The sequence below is a fragment of the Sinocyclocheilus anshuiensis genome, unplaced genomic scaffold (assembly GCF_001515605.1).
Source record: "Sinocyclocheilus anshuiensis isolate Anshui unplaced genomic scaffold, SAMN03320099.WGS_v1.1 scaffold204, whole genome shotgun sequence".
Classification (NCBI taxonomy): Eukaryota; Metazoa; Chordata; class Actinopteri; order Cypriniformes; family Cyprinidae; genus Sinocyclocheilus; species Sinocyclocheilus anshuiensis.
The window spans coordinates 185,091-205,219 of NW_015557064.1; the positions used below are offsets into that span (position 1 = coordinate 185,091).

At 35.7% G+C, this 20,129-nt stretch overlaps 1 pseudogene; it reads left to right on the top strand.

The window, feature by feature from the left end:
- The window catches only part of LOC107676553 (sorbin and SH3 domain-containing protein 1-like), a 60,293-nt pseudogene that overhangs the window by 24,294 nt on the left and 15,870 nt on the right, over positions 1–20,129 (top strand).

Here is a 20,129-nt window from a genome sequence, read left to right on the forward strand (position 1 = left end):
GGACGTGAAGGACTATAATGTGATATGAGCTCACTCAAGTACTGAGGAGCTAAACCATTCAGGGCTCTATAAGTAATTAGCATGATTTTAAAATGTATACGATATTCAATAGGGAGCCAGTGCAGTGTTGACGGAACCGGGCTAATATGGTCATACTTCCTGGTTCTAGTAAGAACTCAAGCTGCTGCATTTTGGACCAGGTGGAGTTTGTTATCAAGTGTGCAGAGCAACCACCCAATAAATCATTACTATAATCTAACCTTGAGGTCATGAACGCATGAATTAACGTTTCTGCATTTGACATTGAGAGCATAGGTCATAATTTAGATATATTTTTAAGATGGAAAAATGCGGTTTTACAAATGCTAGAAACATGGTTTTCAAAGGAAATATTGCTGTCAAATAACACACCTAGGTTCCTAACTGAATAATTGACAGAGCAGCCATCAATTGTTAGACAGTGTTCTAGGTTATTACATTTGGAGTTTTTTCAGAATTTAGCAGTAGGAAATTACTAGTCATCCATTTTTTTATCAACTATGCATTCCGCGAATTGGTATGTTTCGTCAGGCCGTGAAGAAATATAGAGTATCATCAGCATAACAGTGAAAGATAACACCATGTTTCCTGATGATATTTCCCAAGGGAAACATGTAAAGTATGAAAAGCAGTGGTCCTAGTACTGAGCCTTGTGGTACTCCATACTGTACTTGTGATCGATATGATACCTCTTCATTCGCTGTTGTTGATGACGATCAGATAAGTAAGATTTGAACCATGCCAATGCAATTCCACTAATGCCAACATAATTTTGTAGTCTAGTCAAAAGAATGTTGTGGTTGATAGTGTCAAACACAGCACTAAGATCCAGTAGCACTAATAGAGAAATACAACCACGATCGGATGATAAGAGCAGGTCATTTCTAACTCCGATGAGAGCAGTCTCAGTACTATGATACAGTCTAAATCCTGACTGGAAATCCTCACAGAGACCATTTCTCTCTAAGAAGGAACATAGCTGGAAGCACCTATTTTAGTAGCTTAGATGGAATAGGGTCTAACTTACATGTTGTTGGTTTTGTTGATTTGACAAGTTTATACAATTCTTGCTCTCCTATAGCAGAGAATGAGTGGAATTGTTCCTCAGGGGATCTATAGTGCACTGTCTGATGTGATACTGTAGCTGATGGCTGCATGGTTAGAATTTTATCTCTAATAGTATCGATCTTGGAAGTAAAGAAGTTTATAAAGTCATTACTGCTGTGCTGTTGGGAAATGTCTGTGCCTGCTGATGCTTTATTTTTGGTTAATTTAGCCACTGTATTGAAAAAATACTTGGGGTTGTTTGTTTTCTTCTAAGAGAAACGAAAACTAAGCAGATCTAGCATTTTTTTTAAGGCTTTTCTGTATGTAGAAGTACTTTCCCTCCATGCAATACAAAATACTTCTAGTTTTGTTTTCTTCCAGCTGCTCTCCATTTTCCGGGCTCCGAGTGTGCTCGTTATGCCATGGTGTCAGTCTGTTTTCCTTAATATTCTTTAAGCGTAAAGGAGCAACCGTATCTAAAGAAAAGAGAGAGTCCAGTCAGTCTTTGAGATCTGCTACTTCCTTTTATTGTTTTAGGCTATCTCTATTTTCTTATCTCAAAATAGTTTGTGTATGTTTCTAAGTTTTCTTATGTTGATTCTGCTTATGTATGATGTTGATTGTTTTGTAATCATGCTGTGGGAGTCGGGGACTGGTTGAGCATGTCTTTTGTTTTTGTATATTTGTGTGTGTACACGTTTTGTATGGTTGTTTTGTTTATGATGTAATATTTTGTTTTTGTGTTTATAGGACCCCCTTGAAAATGAGATGTTACATCTCAAGGGGCTATCCTTTCAATAAATTCAAATTACCACCTGTCGTCTGTAATTCATTTCTTAATAACTAATTATTGCCTCTCTCTCAAGTTGTATGTAAATGCATATATTTTTATTTATACAGATTTATATACAGTAAATAATGCACACATCTGTACATAAATCTTCTGTTCCAGATGTTTACCACATTATTATTATTTCCCTTAGTCTTATTTAAATGATCTTATGTTCTCAATGTCATATGTATGTATGTATGTTTGTACCAAGAGCTCCTAAAAAACCACAACAAATTCCTTGTGTGTTTGCACACACTTGGTGAATAAAACTCATTCTGATTCTGCTCAAATAACTTTCAGTGAACTTTTATATTTGCAGGGGATAATCAAAGATGTCTTTTGTTCACACCCACTTTGAGCTGTGGAAACGGGAACCTTCAGTGTTGGGACTATCCTGGCTAACTGCCAGCACTTGGGAGAGATGCCTTAATTGTTGTTGTGCCTGAATAAAAAGGCCATTGGAACAAACACTTCTTACAGTGGGTTCAATGGTCTCCTTGTTCTTCTGACAAAGTTCAGAGAATCGTTTTTTTCCAGTCATAAATTAGCTTCTCTGTGGATGAAGACTTTCTGTGGGGTTCAGTTCTGACAGATTCTGGCTGGTGATTCGTTTAATGCAGGATCAAGGAATTTGTTGTGGCATAAACTGTGGTTAGCGCTGAAAACAAACAGGTTCACTGCCAAGTAGAGGCAGCTTTATTTCATGTTTATGCCTTTTTAGGTTTTATAAAGAGCCTTGGAGATTGCCTGATCCTTTAAGAATCCAAACTGTTTGGATTTGTTGCAGGTGGATGGCTTGGTGCGGTCAATGGAGATGCCACAGAAACAAGTCTGGCAGAGAAACGTGTAAACAACACCGGAGCTTATTTAAATTCAACTCAAGTCAGTGAGACACCAAGAAAGGTGAGTCACCATGTCTGAACGTCATTCCTTTTTAGCAGTGCTTTGCTTTCTTGCAAAAATGCCAGAGATTGATATCAGTGCTAATTAAACAGCTTGATCCCAAGATCTCTGGAGACACTGAGGAACTCCTCAATCTTAAAATCATTTAAATGAGTGCACTGACTGAATGTTGTCAATATTTTACAAGCAAGATGACATTTCTAGTTTTTTTTTTTTTATATTTGCATTATCATCTATAATGGTGTAGATCCAAGGGGTTCAATGATGTATCCTTGAAGGTACACTAGGGAATTAGTGGAGAAGTTCCATGAAAAATTAATGTAATTTCTCACTATTAACTAATTTTTAACGAATGATTTGTTAAGCAAGTGTTGTTATTGTTAACTAAAAATGTTGCTGTTAAAATAATAAAAATGTTATTGGAAATATTACATTAAAAATGATATAAAACTATCACATTAAAAATTTAGAAATGCAACTAATTGAAAAAGTAAGTTGAATATGTTGAAGTACTAAAATTACTAAAACTTAAAAATAAATTAAAGCTACACTGACAAAAGCACATAACAAAATGACTAAAACTTAAACAAAAATTAAAGGGATAGTTCACCCAAAATGTAACATTTTGTTATAATTTAACCCTCATGTTCCAAAACTATGAATTTCCTTCTGTTGAACACAAAATAAGATACTTTGAAGAATGCTGGTAACCAAACAGTTGCTGGTAGCCATTGACTTGCATAGTATTTTTTCCATACTATGAGAGTCAATGGCTACCACCAACTGATTGGTTGACTATCCCTTTAAAATGAAAACTGAACATATAAAAGGTATTAATATTAGTCATTTTATGTAAATGATATAAATAAGTATTATAATATTATAAAAATACTACTGGCTAAGCATTAAATAAATCTTAATAAAAGTCATTATAAAGTGGAATACTCCTGGTGTTGATGACCTCCTCAAGACAGAAGGCAATTAATTAGAAGTAACCAAATAAGTGCTATCCTTTGTTATCTGTCATTGTCTACAGCAGCATTGCAGAAGGATCTTTGCAACAATTGTTTGCTTGAGAGAGAAGTTTAGTGAAGCAAATTTCCCCCATGAGGAATCCTGGGAATTTCAAAGTTGTCTGTATTTCACAACCAGTATGTGGCACTAGAGTGTCTGCTTTTGTGTGTTCTCCTCAGGTGGACTCACTTGTAAGTGAGGGTCAGTCTCAGCTCATGTCCTGCCTTGATCAGCCGAGTGCTATTACTTCATCAGCCAAAGTGTCCTCTTCATATCCCCCCACCAGCAGCGTCAACCCAACAATTGTCCTGCTGCAGCACAGCAGAGGTAAATAACAGCCTCTCAATACTTCAGGTGGGATCAAAAGTAAAAGTATCCTGTGCATTAAAAAGCTAAATGCTTTCATGATATAGAAAGAGAAACGATATAGAATGATCTCTCCCTTGTGATTAGTTTGTTTGAGTTAAAATTACCATAAGACGTCTGCGATTTCATGTACTGGACAGGATCTCTGTAATTATTAGTTGGGAGTGTATGGTTATGGGAGTGGAGATTAAACATTTTGTATAAAATGTGAACTACTGTTCGAAATTTGGGCTCAGTACGATTCTTAAAAAAAAAAAAATTCTATACAGCAGGGACTCAATAAAATTGAATTCATAATAAAGGTGCATCAGTTAGTGCCACGGGAAATGTAGTTACGGTATTCAACAATGGTCAAAATAAATGAGAAGAAGGTTTGCAAGAAAAACAGAAACATGTTTGATTCCAAAGGGATTAAAATCACAAAGTACATCTGTCAAATGCAAATATATCTGACCTTCTTAGGAAAAACAATTGCCATTCAAATAGGGCTATAGCCATGATTTATTCATTTAAACATGAAATCATTCAGTGATTCTTTTAAAGATTTTGTCCTAGATAAATATCAGCTGAAAGTACCAGGCCAGTGTGTATTTTATCTTGTGTTCTGGACGTTTATGATCTGAGTGTGTGTGTTTCAGAAGCTGTGGCGGAGCAGGGCAGTGGCACTAATCGGAGCCCTACCGTCAGCCAGAATAAATCTTCCTCTGAGACTCCAGCAGACATGGAAGGAAAGAGAATGAGACTGTCTGAACATTCAGCTGTCCCAGCACCCAGAGTCCCAGTACGGGTAACAAACGGCCACTTCTAGTTCTCAAGATACACCTGTGCAGACTTTGACTGCATAACTATATCCAAAAGCTTATATAAATAAAACACCATCTGTACAATTTTCTCTTCTAGAACACAGAGCTGTCAAAGGACTGGTACAGAAACATGTTCAAGCAGATTCACAAAGTCCCAGGTAAAGATGCACCCTGGGAATCACATGCAATCAACACTTTTATTTCATCTTTTTGTGTGTCCAAATCTGAATATGTCCAGGTCACATTTCAGTCATGTATCTATGTTTGTATTCATCTTTGTCAGTGTGTGTTTTGTCTTTCACTCACCTTACTCAGAGCCTGTCGAAGAAAATCCATATCGTCCCACCTACATATTTCCAGAGAGCAATGACAGGCCACTGAAAACCAGAGGTACCTTAGTAATAGTTATAATCTGATATTTATTAACATTCCTCCATGTCACTCTTTTCTGTCTGTCATTTAGCAACACATTTATCCCTGTGTATGTATTGGGTAATTTTATATACAGTTCATGAAAACCAACATAAAAAGGATATACACTGCTGTTTAAAAGTTTGGAGTCGACAAGATTTTTTAAATGTTTTTGAATGAAGTCTCTAATGCTCACCAAGGCTGCATTTAGTTTTATCAAAAATACAGCAAAAACAGTAATATTGTGAAATATTATTACAATTTACATTAACTGTTTTCTATTTTAACATATTAATATATTTTAAAATGTAATGTAGCCATAATGTAATGTAATGTGCTTTTTTTTTTTAAATATGCTGATTTGCTTCTCAAGATGCATTTCTTATTATCAGTGTTGAAAACAGTTGTACTGCTTAATATTATTGTGCATATTATTGTCTTCTCAGGAGTAGAAAGTAATAAAATACAGCATTTATTTGAAATATTTTTTTGTAACTAAATAAGTGTCTTCACTGTCACTTTTGATCAATTTAGTGCATCCTTTTCTGAATTAAAGTATTAATTTAGTATTATATTCAATTAGCATTTCTTTAAAAAAAAATCTCACCGTCCATTCTTTCACAAATCTCAACCTGCAATAGATGCTGATTTATATGTACACAGTGTCAACAAATTGATTGTCCTAAAGAGGCATCATAGCATTCAAGGTGAGCTGTGGAAATAGAGCTATTTCCAGCACACTGAGAAAATCACATCACCATGTATTTAAAACTCATAGATTGATTACCTCCATTTTAAGAGCTTTCATACCTCTGTGATGTGTTTTGTGGCTGTGCTTGTAGTGAACCATTCTGCTGAATTATTAAAGCAGTCACAACACACCTAATGGGCTTTGTGTATCCATTGGATTCTTTAGAATACACAGTTAGCAATGCCATTCCAATGCTGGTCTCAAGTATTTGTTAAATAATCATCACTGAAATGCCTCCTTTCAGTAGATTGCGGTGAAAATGTTTTATTTGTACTGTAACTTCGCAGCTAATGGAATATTCCAGCATCAGAAAAACACACCGCTGAGTGCCATCTACTGGTTGGATTAGTCTGTGGAAATAAAGTGGCCTTGTCTTGGAGCTGCTGTTTAGTTGATAATGGACTGCTATATATGTCACACTAATCCCTGTAATTTTCACCTAGTATATATTAGATGGTTAGAATACCTCCCAAAGATGCTGCTTTAGAGCACAGGCTACACTAAGTAGAGCACAATAAGAAAACAGGTTACAAACTACCTTAGGAATACATTTGAAATGTGAAATAAATATAATATATTGTATTGCTTCATCGTTCGGTATTAAGTTTTATTTGTGCCTAATAAGTATTTTCTGACTTTTTCAGATGATAGGCTGTCATATGCTGGTGAGGATGGTAAGTGTTTTCGTTTTAATCCTGTGAGAGAAAATAAAAACTACACTATTCTTATTTAAAGGAAAGCTGTGTTTCAGTGTGGGCAGTCCCTCGTTCCAAGAGTGCTGTAGACATGGGGAGCTCCAGAGGACAGCTGCCTGTGCCAACACGCACATCTTCCCTAAAACCTCAGAGGTGAGCCGTGACACTATGAAACAAATAGAATGATTTATGAAAGAGATTCTAGTACATTTATTGACTGATGTCCTGAAACTTTCGTATTACGGTGTGAATTCTTGCACCATGCTAGTGTTGCTCAACATAGAGATGATGACATTTCTTCACAAAACCTCAATATGTGCAACATTGTATTTTAGCATTTGTCATGCTGCATTAACAAGCATGTGTTGGCTTAGGAGATGTTGCTGTTTGCTGCTAAAATACATAATAGCTACCCCTTTCTTTCAGTCATCAGTGTTCACTAGCAGAAAAGTCATTACCATAAAGTGTCTTTACCTTGAATCTTTGTAGATTACTTTCGGTTTTATATATAAATTCAAATATATGAATTCAAAATCTAAATTAAAACTGGGGATAAACAAGGTTTTTAGCATTTTGACAAATTTTAAACAAAACCATTTAATGACATTAAATGAATAAGACATTTTTAAGATTCTGCACTATTTGTGGAGAACATGGATCATCAAGATTTGCACAAATAAAGAAATTCTGAAATTTATTTTTTAAATTTGGATTTTCACTTTTTTCAGGATTATTTGATGAATAGAAAGTCAGAAAGAACAATGTTTATTTTAAATATAAATCTTTTGTAATATTATAAATGTCTTTAGTCAAGTCAAGTCAAGTCAAGTCTGCTTTATTGTCAATTCTTCCACATGTACAGCACATACACACAGAGAATTGAAATTGCGTTACTCTCATGCATACTTTAATGCATTAAATTGATCAAAATAAAAAAGTAATGATGCTGAATAAAAAAAAAAATTCTTATTCATCCGATCCCAAACTTTTGAATGGTAATGCACAATAATGTTAAATATAGCATAATTATTATATTATGGATATTTTTAAAATGTTTACATTTTCACTTGAATTATTGAACTAACGTTAAACTGTGCTTTGTGTTTATTTTTCTAGGTTAATGTTTATTCTTATTTCTTTTTAAAATTAATTAGTTTATTATGAACAAACATGAATTAATAGTATAAACAGTAGCACATTTATATACCTTTATATAAATAAACTGTTGCTATACTAGTGTTATACAGTATTATTGTTATAATGTTTGTATAAATTTATGTAATTTATTTATATCTATTTATATAAATGAACATAGATCACAATGCAAATGAATAAATTGTTAAAAAATTTATATTAATTGTTAGTTCATGGTACCTATAGTACATAAAGTCTCAAAGATCTGAGATGTATTGTAAAGTACATTGTAATAATTTATAATGAAATATTGTGTTAAATTACAGTTATACAGAATAGGTAACTGAACACATGTTGGTGTAGATTGGTTAGATGATTTAAGTGCTTATATGTATGTAATGTATGATGTGTTTTTAAAACATAAGCTGCATGTATGGGAACGTACAGCTAAAACTTGCCCTTGCTGGTTGCCATGGTGACTCTCCACCTCCCTTGCTGTATCACTCCATCTCTCCCCCCATGCATCCCTGCAGGAATGAGTGGGAGCCCCCAGACAAGAAAGTAGACACCAGGAAGTACCGCGCCGAGCCCAAGAGCATATTTGAGTACGAGCCAGGAAAGTCCTCAGTGCTGAAGCTAGAGAGACCGGTATGATGCTCTTTATACATGCATGTTTGTTTACTGGTGATGGTGCAGACCTGTGCATGCCGTTTGACGCTGCAAGAGCTGTATTCTGCCTGTTTCACTTACAAGGACAGCACACTCACAGCTGTGTCTTGGTAGTCTTATTAAGTGACCTCGGTAGGTGACTTGTATTGGCGACCCTTTTCAATGTTGTGATACATAGCATATATATCTTGTGTGTTGATGCACACACTGTATCTTACAGAATCGTTAGAATATAGGAAGTAGGAGGACCCCTTACTCAAAAAGATCATCAATAAGTGACACTTGCAGTGTCCAGACTTAGTTAAGAATAGAGGCTCTTGCAGGGGCTTGTATGTGCCTGCAGTCTGGTCTTTTTAATGGAAGGTTTGTTACTATGACATTCAATGATTCAATCTTGTTAGCATGACTCATTCTGGGAGCTGCTGCTATTACATAATGTCCTTCTGATGACATAGCGCTGTAATAGGTTTATTGTAGAAGTAAAGCAAAGCATGTTTGATGCTGAAGCAGAGAAAGTGCGGGCTGCATTAGGTCTTTCGTTTTTTCCCTCATTGTTAGGGAAAGTAATTAAAATGGCTCTAGGTCAGGTCCTATCTAGGTCAGAAGATAATGTGCTGCCTGTGCCTATTAATTTGATTTAGCTTTGCAGAAACAGTCCATCATTATTGTGAAAATTCTGTGTTGTGAAATATTTTAATTGCATTTAAATGATATGTGCACTACCATTCAAAAGTTTGGGGTTGATAACAATTTTTAAATGTTTTTTAAAGAAAATGTATTTGAAGATATAGTAAAAACAGTAAATATTTAAAATACTATTATAATTTAAAATAACTTTTTTTAATTTCAAGATATTTTAAAGATAATTTATTCCTGCAATGACATTACTCCAGTCTTCAGTGTCACATGACGCTTGACATGATCCTTATTCCTTTAAAAGGTATAAAGATTTCAATAGAAATCTTTTGTAACATCATAAATGTCTTTACTGTCACTTTAGATCAATTGAATGTGTATTTGCTGAATAATAAAAAAAAAAACTTACTGACCCCAAACTTTTGAATGATAATGTTAAATTTAGCATTATTATTGTATTACAGATATTTTTTAAGAACAGCAAATATTTTTTTTTACAACCATCAATGCAAAAATATTGATATTCATAGCAGAAGGATAAAATTTGCATTTTGAGTATGTGAATATGTGTTTATTCCCCTTATTCACTTGTCATACAGTGTAAAAGATTTCTCCCTAGCTCTGATGGATCCCTTTCCATCATCAGGACTTTGCCTTTATGAGATCTTTATTTCCTATTTCCTGTTCCTTTGAATGCTGAGATCAACCAGATGTTCTTGCAATAAGTCATCAAGCTGGAAACAAATCCAATTCATGTTTCCTCCACTCTCTCAGCCTGGAGCCTTTCTTACTGTCTGAGATTATGACATTAAAAGATAATTAATGTAACATCATCATTCAGTCTCATTGTATATCTCATTCATATTCTGAGTCTTCCTCTCTCTCTCTCTCTCTTTCTCTTTGTCCTTCTTTCCTTGTTGCCATATTTCTGTAGACTCAGGACATAAGTCCAGAAGATGTAGATTTAGAGAATGAGCCTTGGTATAGGTTCTTTTCTGAAATGGAGTTTGGCAAAGCGGTAAGTTGGCAGTATTAAAGTGACCCATTTTTATAAAAAAAAAAACCTGCATGTCATCCCTTTTTTTTTCATACAGGACCCAAAATATTTTTTATGTCTGTCTATTCCATTCTTACGTCACTTCCTGTCTGCACTGACCATTCATATGTTTGTTCCTTATCCAGCCCATTGTAGTTGAGTGCAAAGCAATACAAAAGTAGTAACGGAACAGCTCCTCTGAATGTGCTTCAGAAGCTGCATCAGAGATGCTAAAAGAAATGGTAAACAGTACAGTCGATCATGGCAAACACCACCTCTCAGTTTGCCAGCATGTTTTCTGATCATAATCCACAATCTGCCTGAACCTTTTTTCACCATCTTTTTCATCTCATATTTGTCTTTTCTGACTGTAATTGAATCTCAGTATTTTATCTTTTGCACTGTGATAAAACATTAAATTGGCATCCGATTTGCATTTGAGGTTCGTTCGACAAAAAAATTCTGCAGCCTGTGCCTCTAGGAAGCTCTCATCTTTTTTGAGTCTTTTTTTTGAGACCCTGCTATTTAACTGGCAGTAATTCTGGTGTTGGCACAGATGATTGAGAAGGTTTTCAGTTTTATGGCGTGCCCAGACTGGAAACAGATAGCAAGCTATGATGCTGCAACTAGTTTGGTAAAGACGACAGACTCAACATTAGCCAAACTTTTTCCCCTGTGCTTAACCCTGATGCCTGTTTTCAGTAGCGTTGCCTGGCAACACTGACAGAAAAGTTGGCCTCTGCATCAACCACTTATTGGTTGTCAGATTTGCTCCATCCACCTAACTAATGTGAAAGTACATAACATCCTGCCAGAAACTATCCGCTCATGGCAATTATATTTTTGCAGTGTAAACTTTTTGTCTGACCATGACTCAGTAAGTAAAGCACTGTAAATTAGCACTGATGGCGTGCTGTCACTGGGTTCAGTGAGGGACAGGAAGGCCGTCGCTATGCTATCAGTGGCACAGAGCCTGTGCAGCGTTGTCATCAACTCAACACCTGGGAGAAAAAAGGCACATTCGTTCACACTTATTTGCTTGGAGACACGTACCATGATACACCCCAAGGTGATTGGGTTGTTTACCAACTCACTATGATTGCTTTTAGGGCTGGGGATATAACTAAAACATTAGTAATTTTAAATAACCTTTTAACCTTTTGATATTTATAGACTATAAAAATGTTAATGTGCAAAATGAAAGCTTTTATTCAGCATGGACACATTAAATTGATCAAAAGTGACATTAAAGACTTTTACATTGTTAAAAAAATGCATTTCTTTTTAACTTTCTATGCTGAAAAAAAAGCAACATTGATAATAAAAAAATTATAAATTGAGCACCTAACCAGTATATTAGAATAAAATAAAATTAGAATTAAATAAAAAGGATCATGTGACACTGAAGACTAGGGTAAATGCTGTTGAAAATTTAGCTTTGCCATCACAGGTATAGATTACAATTTAAAATATATATTATTAAAATAGAAAACATCTATTTTAAATTGTAATAATATTTCACAATATTACTGTCCATGCATGCATCCTATTTGAATGGGATGTATGACATGTCTTTAGAATTGGTTCTTCTGACAGTGAAACCAAATCCTTGAGTCACAGGCTGCATTCCTGATGGATAGACTCATAAATCTGACTATCAGCGTCATGGCACAAGTTTAGAAAAGGTTTACTTGCATAGAGACGAAAGTGAGGAGAGTCACTTTCCTTGAGAGCGGGTGTCTCACTGAGTCAGAGTCTGCTGATGCGAACCAGTCTCACTGTGTTTATGATGCAATGCTGAAATAGTCTTAGTTTCTTATTGGCTTAGTAGGATTCCCATAAAAATTCAGCTGTAAAAATAAAATTAAGCACATTTCTAAAGCTTTGTAAACACTCTCATGAAATGTGTTAGTATCAGAAATATTAACAACAGTATCCATCATATATACCAGCTTAAGTCTTAAAGCTCTGAGACTGTGGTCACAGAAAATCCCAGCAATAGACTTGTTGAGCTGGTTGACTCCTAACTGGGGGCAACTTTAAGTATGAAGCTGCATGTGTGTCTGTCTTTAAGTGGGTTGAAGGTCATTGGACACTGCATGTGACCTGACTTCCTCAGTGATTGATACGCCAAAGTCTAGTGACAAACACAGTCAGTCCGTCTCCTACTGATCTTGTGTTTACCATCATATGGAATGAGAAATATGTACTGCACCAGAAGTCCATATCCACTATGTGCTTGTTCAATTAGAGACAACAACATTCCTGTGTAGAAGATGTGCTTTGATAATAGCAGTGTATCAAAGAATGCGTATAAAGTTATACTTTCATTAATGGACACATAAGCCCCATTTGTTCATGTGGTTAAGTTGCACGGCACCTCACTCACATTGTATGCTATTTATATAACAGAAAAGTTGTAAATTTTCTTGAGTCATCTCCTGCACCTGTTTGGAAACTAGCACATGAAAATGAACAAACATTATTAACACACCGTTCCACTGACTAGCCTTAACAGTCAGGGGAAAGGAATTAACATCCTAGGAAATACTGTGGTAAACATCTCTTGATCTTTATTATGGCCTCTTTTGGAAAAGCAGCTAGAACTATGAGGCACATAAGCTAGAAAAACTTATACCATATATGATTTAATTTAAAAACAGGTATTTAGACATTGCTGAAAAAAAAGAAGAAAAGAACTTTTAAGTTGCAGTGATAAATGCTTTCAGCACATTGTGGCTTGTGGCTTGTGGCATTGTGGCACATCACCAAAAAATTAGAATTCTGTCATCATATACTCACCCTTATGTCATTCCAAACCTTTATGACTTATTTTATTTTATTTTGTTTTGTTTTTAACAGAATTTTCATTTCTGGGTGAACTATGCCTTTTAAGAATAGATTCATTGTACATAAAGGCCTACATACTGAAATTATAACCTGTATACCCCGATGTGACAAATGGGACATGTACTACCAGATAAGACGATGGGAAATTCTATCTCAGCATTATTACTTCCTGAGATGTCATTTCCTTTAAAGTAAAATACCTTATATGAGAAATGCTATTTCAGTTGGCATTTCAAACAACGTAAGGCTTTGAAACCATATCCTCAGTGACATACTGTCCACGTCACTTTCACCCACCATCTCCGTGGGTCATGTCAAGAATGTCAAGTACTCAGCTTAAATCTCACTTATAACAGTTCTGACTTTACTGCGGTGGTTAAGTTTGTGAGTTTGCAAGGGCCATTTAGTCATCCTCACAGTTAAGTATAAACAGAATCATCTTTTTAGTATGTTTATGTTTTTTTATACCATAATACTTTAAGAACACTTCTTTTTGTTCACTTTTTGTGCTGTCAGATACGGTATACAAGGCTTCCTGTACGTTATAATGCCAGCACCAGTGTTAATATAATACTTAATTGCATAATTTCACTTTTTTATCATCTCATCTCAACAGCTGCATCACACTAAGGTATTGTACTGGCTGTCACAAGTATTTAGATTAAGATGCATGCCACTTCAGATAAGGCTTTCACGCATGCTTCCTGCTTGCTTATTCTTCGCATCTGTGCCAAGTCTCGTGCGAAAGCCTCTTGGGATGCTGAGCCGGCTGTTTTTTAGAGAAGAAAAATGGGAAGAAAGAAAAAAATGGACAAAAATACTAGAGGTCGCTTTGCACACGTAATAGTGGATTGATATGTCACTGGGTGAAACAAAACTTCTAGAACATGATGCTGTATAAATAGAGCAATATTCTCACACAAAGCCTGTATTCATTCGCGAAGGTTATTCGTGATCCTCTTTACCCCAGCAACCAATGGGATGAACATGTTGCGGTCAGGTGTTGGAACTTTTTTTCTGTCAGTCACAAGAGGGGGTCGTGGGGTGCTGGCACTCATGTGGCATGCCTCTAAAGGGACAGTGGCAGACTGGGATTGTGCAATCGTATTTGCAAACATCACTTGGCTTTTTTCTTCCGAGGTGTGCTGTCATGCTATTTTTACCATCTGTGACGTGCACTTGGGGAAAAGCAACAGAAACAGCAGCCTAAAATTAGATGCCTCCAAACCATTCAAAATGAAAGAAGGGCTACAGGCCGCCCCAGCGAATGGCTCTCTCTTATCTGCCGTCAGGAGTTGCTGCCCGGCAATAACAGCTGCTCTCTTTATTGGCTTGACGCACACAGTGCTGGGTAGATTACTTATAAACTGTAGTCTGTTACTGATTACAAATGACATGATGGAAATTGTAGTCAGCAGTGTAATCCATTACGTTACACATTTTAGATAATATAATACTACTTTTAATTACTTTTAGATTACTTTTGACCTAACTTGTTTATCACATTGATTTTAATAGGATAATCTATTACCATATTGACACAAATACAAGTATAAATACTAAATCCCATACTGTACCAAATGTCATGTCAAGAATGTCAAGTACTCAGCTTAAATCTCACTTATAACAGTTCTGACTTTACTGCGGTGGTTAAGTTTGTGAGTTTGCAAGGGCCATTTAGTCATCCTCACAGTTAAGTATAAACAGAATCATCTTTTTAGTATGTTTATGTTTTTTTATACCATAATACTTTAAGAACACTTCTTTTTGTTCACTTTTTGTGCTGTCAGATACGGTATACAAGGCTTCCTGTACGTTATAATGCCAGCACCAGTGTTAATATAATACTTAATTGCATAATTTCACTTTTTTATCATCTCATCTCAACAGCTGCATCACACTAAGGTATTGTACTGGCTGTCACAAGTATTTAGATTAAGATGCGTGCCACTTCAGATAAGGCTTTCACGCATGCTTCCTGCTTGCTTATTCTTCGCATCTGTGCCAAGTCTCGTGCGAAAGCCTCTTGGGATGCTGAGCCGGCTGTTTTTTAGAGAAGAAAAATGGGAAGAAAGAAAAAAATGGACAAAAATACTAGAGGTCGCTTTGCACACGTAATAGTGGATTGATATGTCACTGGGTGAAACAAAACTTCTAGAACATGATGCTGTATAAATAGAGCAATATTCTCACACAAAGCCTGTATTCATTCGCGAAGGTTATTCGTGATCCTCTTTACCCCAGCAACCAATGGGATGAACATGTTGCGGTCAGGTGTTGGAACTTTTTTTCTGTCAGTCACAAGAGGGGGTCGTGGGGTGCTGGCACTCATGTGGCATGCCTCTAAAGGGACAGTGGCAGACTGGGATTGTGCAATCGTATTTGCAAACATCACTTGGCTTTTTTCTTCCGAGGTGTGCTGTCATGCTATTTTTACCATCTGTGACGTGCACTTGGGGAAAAGCAACAGAAACAGCAGCCTAAAATTAGATGCCTCCAAACCATTCAAAATGAAAGAAGGGCTACAGGCCGCCCCAGCGAATGGCTCTCTCTTATCTGCCGTCAGGAGTTGCTGCCCGGCAATAACAGCTGCTCTCTTTATTGGCTTGACGCACACAGTGCTGGGTAGATTACTTATAAACTGTAGTCTGTTACTGATTACAAATGACATGATGGAAATTGTAGTCAGCAGTGTAATCCATTACGTTACACATTTTAGATAATATAATACTACTTTTAATTACTTTTAGATTACTTTTGACCTAACTTGTTGATCACATAGATTTGAATAGGATTATTGTGTACCACATTATTTCTTTTATTATCAACAGGGGTGAAGTGCATTAAATGTCAGAGTTTCCAAAATCGTGAATTTATGAAAAACGAATTCATTAAATCATAAAAATGTAAACTTTAAGAAAAAGAAATGCTTTTAAAATAATAATAAAAAAAACCTGAACACTAAAAATAGAAATATTTAATTTGTTTACCTGCATGTCAGTGTGACCATTAACCGACATCAGAGAACTGTGTACATGCAAATGTGTTGTTAGATTATAATATAAAAAATGTAATTCTCGCAGGGGATTCAGGTAAATATTTTAAATGTGTGAATATGTAATCATTACAAAAAGTAATTGTAATCGGATTATAAGCATTTTAAAATGTATATTATCGAATTACAAGTATTTGAATTTTGGAATCTGATTATGTAATGAGATTACATGTATTCAGTTACTACCCAGCACTGGATGCCCGTTATGTGAACTTCCTTTGATGTACTATTAATATCGCCCTGTGATTTTGTATAGCATGTTCGATCCAACACTCGTGATATTCTTAATACATGTATGTAAATCTATTTGTGTGTGTGTCCACGTCTGCCCATGTAATTTGGCCTGCTTCCCACACCAGCTGGTTAAATTGTCTCTGTGTCTGGCCGGCCAGTAATGAGAGTGACTCAATAGAAGACAAAAGAGAGCCTCGGTGAGAGACAGCAGCTGATTGGTGGAAGCGCTGACAGCCCCCTCCCAAAATGGGCGCCCCCGCTAATCCCACCCCTCGCTCCCAGTCGCTTGTTTTCCCCCCTAACTTGCATGCAGGCCAAAATACTTGCTTACTTCTCCACGCTCGACTTCGTCCGGAGGACCTAAGAGTTTCAGAGCTTTGGACGCGGCAGACGTTCGCAAGCCTGACTGACTAATGCGCCTTCTCCCTTTCCAGCTGCCAGAGAGTCAAGCCTTTGGAGCTATCAATGACTTCTTTGTTTGGTTTGTTGCAGAGTGCCCCCTCTTTCAGCCCCTTGGAAACATCTTCTGACCTACAGCAATAGTAAGTCCATGTTCCTTTTTTCCCTCACAAATGTTCCTCTCCACCATTTTCTGATGCCCTTGTTGTATGTGGGTGTGTTTGTGTGTCTGTCTTGCTCTCCAGCCATCTATTCTCAGGCAGAGCTGTCATGGGGCTCTGGAGATTTCCCTCGTTTCCTTTTTCTGTTTCCTGAAGGAGCATTTGCAACACAGGCTGTATGTGTTTGTGTGATGTATGTTTGCGTGCATGTGTACGTGCGTTCATGGAGGGGGCTTATTGGAGGAGAGGCCATGGATAGTGTGATGATTTGTTTTGTGCTGAAACTAGTGTCTGAAATTAAAGCCTGGCTTTCTTTTTAAGAGAGATCAGGGACCTTGTACATCCGCCCATTCTGTTAGCAGAAATCCCCCAATTCTTAATGTGCTGTTTGTGAAAGTGAAGTGTCATTTTTTTATTGACATCTTTCCCTGGAATGGGGCATTTACGTGATATCGCCTTCACAACAGCAATATTATGTCTTTTAAATGATACTTTTAAGATCTTTTTAAGAACTTTTATATTTGAACAGGTTTTAAAAATTTTATTAATAACAAATTTAATCATACATTTTATTAATTATATTTTAAAATAAAATACAATATAATTTACAAAGAAAACATTTATTCATTTACATTTATTAATTTAGCAGACAGTGTTATCCAAAGTGACTTACTAATGAAGAATACAAAAACGATTAATCTTAAGGAGGCAATAACACGAGAAGTGCAAATATTCAAATATTGAATATCCAGAATAGTACAAGCTAGAACAGTGAGGGATCTAAAAAAAATAGTGTAAACATAGAAGAAGAATTTTTTTTTATTATTTTGTTTATTTATTTCTTATTTCTTTATTAATTTTCTTTCTTTTTTTTTTGGTATTATTTTGAAGGTTGAAGTTACAAAGTTCTCCAAATATTTTTTATGTGCCTCTAGGTAGAACATTTTATTTTTAATGTGAATATTTGTTGGAAAAACATCTGAAGCATCATCTAAAGCATGCCCCCAAAAATACAATCAATTTAATGTCATGTAAGCTTTCTTTAAAAACATTCTTTGAAAACAACTGGGGATTTGAACAGTAAATACAGTATATTCATTAGTTAAAACAGTTTAACATTTTTCTTTGCTTACTTTGCCAAAACTGTAACAGTAAAACATACAAATGAATGAATGAATGAATCTTTTGTGGTACTTTCATTTCTTTTAAGAATCTCTGGCACATGGTTTTAGCCAAACAGTCTTCTCTTTGGTGTGTGGATCTTTTTGATGTTTGGATGTGGAGTTTATTGTTTTATCAAAAGCCACATGGTTCAGTTATAAACCAGGAGGCCAACTAGTGTTGTTCAGCCAAAACACTAAACCGAAAATATGCTCTCATGACTTGAGGAATGTGTGCGAGACAAACCCTGTGTAAGTGTAACCCTGAGAGAAACATAGTTCTGCTTTATGGCTAACAGATCCTTGACAAGGAGCCGAAAAGCATGAAAATACTTGACTCGGCTTTACTAATGGTCAGATAAATCTGCTAAGACCATCTCTGCTCCAGCAGTTGTCAGGCAGCTGCTCAGGTTCCTGAGTTTGGAGCCAGTGGCGTCTGGAATGACGTGTGTTCACCTCACACTGCTCCAGCGGAAAGCATCCGATACATCCCTGGAGTGATGTCATTCATGAAGACTTTATTATATGTGCAGTATGATGGAATAATTCATAAAGCGGGAGTCACAAGAACAGTGTCTTGTTCGCACACATCATTTTTGTTGAATAATGGATATTTTATTGTTTCCAACTATGAAGAAGTAGGAAAGTATTCTAGGGCCCTTAGGATTTTATTGGCATGTTGAGTAGTAACTGTTTATATGATTCTCTCCGAAACAGAGCTGCCGATGTGTAGGACCATTGTCTGTGCATTTAAAATCCTTGTCATGGTTAAAATTCCCTCCCAAATCACTTAGCATGTCTCCCATGTGAGTCTGTTGTGTTAACCCTGCTGAAAAAAACAAATTAAGGTCTTCTTTGGACTGTCAGGCTGGTCTGGTTAGGGTTTTGAGCACTTGTGAGCTGATCAGACTGGGAGACTAACTAGACCAATTTAAACCAAATAAGATCATCAGACACTTTTGTTTTTCAGCAGAGACTAGTGTTAACAAGGCCTTACTGAACTCTAGACAGGCCATTTTATCACTTTATTGCATACATCAAAGTGCCATATTTGATAAGTAAGCATGATATACTTAAATTTTCCTATACAAACATGCAAAAATTATACAGAGTGACTACAGCTCATTATATGGGAAGACCGGACACAAGACAAGTTATTAAAGGTGCGCATCCCTAAAAACTTCTGTATGGTTTCCTGTAAGCACATACTGAAGGTTTAAATGCTAAGGTTCTAACTGCTACATGTGGAAAGCTTCAAGCATGTTTTTTAAAGGATGTCACACAGGCCTCTGAGGAATGTTGTGATAAGGGCCAGAGCAGCTGGTGCGGTCTCATCTATATCAAAGAGCAAACACAGGCTGACTAAAAAGTTCTCAGACTGTTTTAAATTGTTTGGCCTACATCACAAGTAAATTGAATATTCTTTTTTTTTTTTTTATCAAGAATTAATTCTTTTTTTTTTCTTTTTTTTCTTTTTTTTTAAAATTTATTTATTAATATTTATTAATTTAAAGTGTATAATAATGACATTTAAAAAAAAAAAAAAAAATCTAATATTAAGTATGAGCGGGTTTAGTTAGTGTTCTCAAATGTGACCCTGGACCACAAAACCAGTCATAAGGGTCAATTTTTCGAAATTGAGATTTATACATACATTTATACTGAATAAATAAATTTGGCTGAGATACAACTATTTGAAAATCTGGAATCTGAGGGTGCAAAAAAATCTAAATATTGAGAAAATCGCCTTTAAAGTTGTCCAAATGAAGTTCTTAGCAATGCATATTACTAATAAAAAATTAAGTTTTAATATATTTACAGTAGGAAATTTACAAAATATCTTCATGGAACATGATCTTTAATTAATATCCTAATGATTTTTGGCATAAAAGAAAAATCAATAATTTTGACCAATACAATGTATTGTTGGCTAT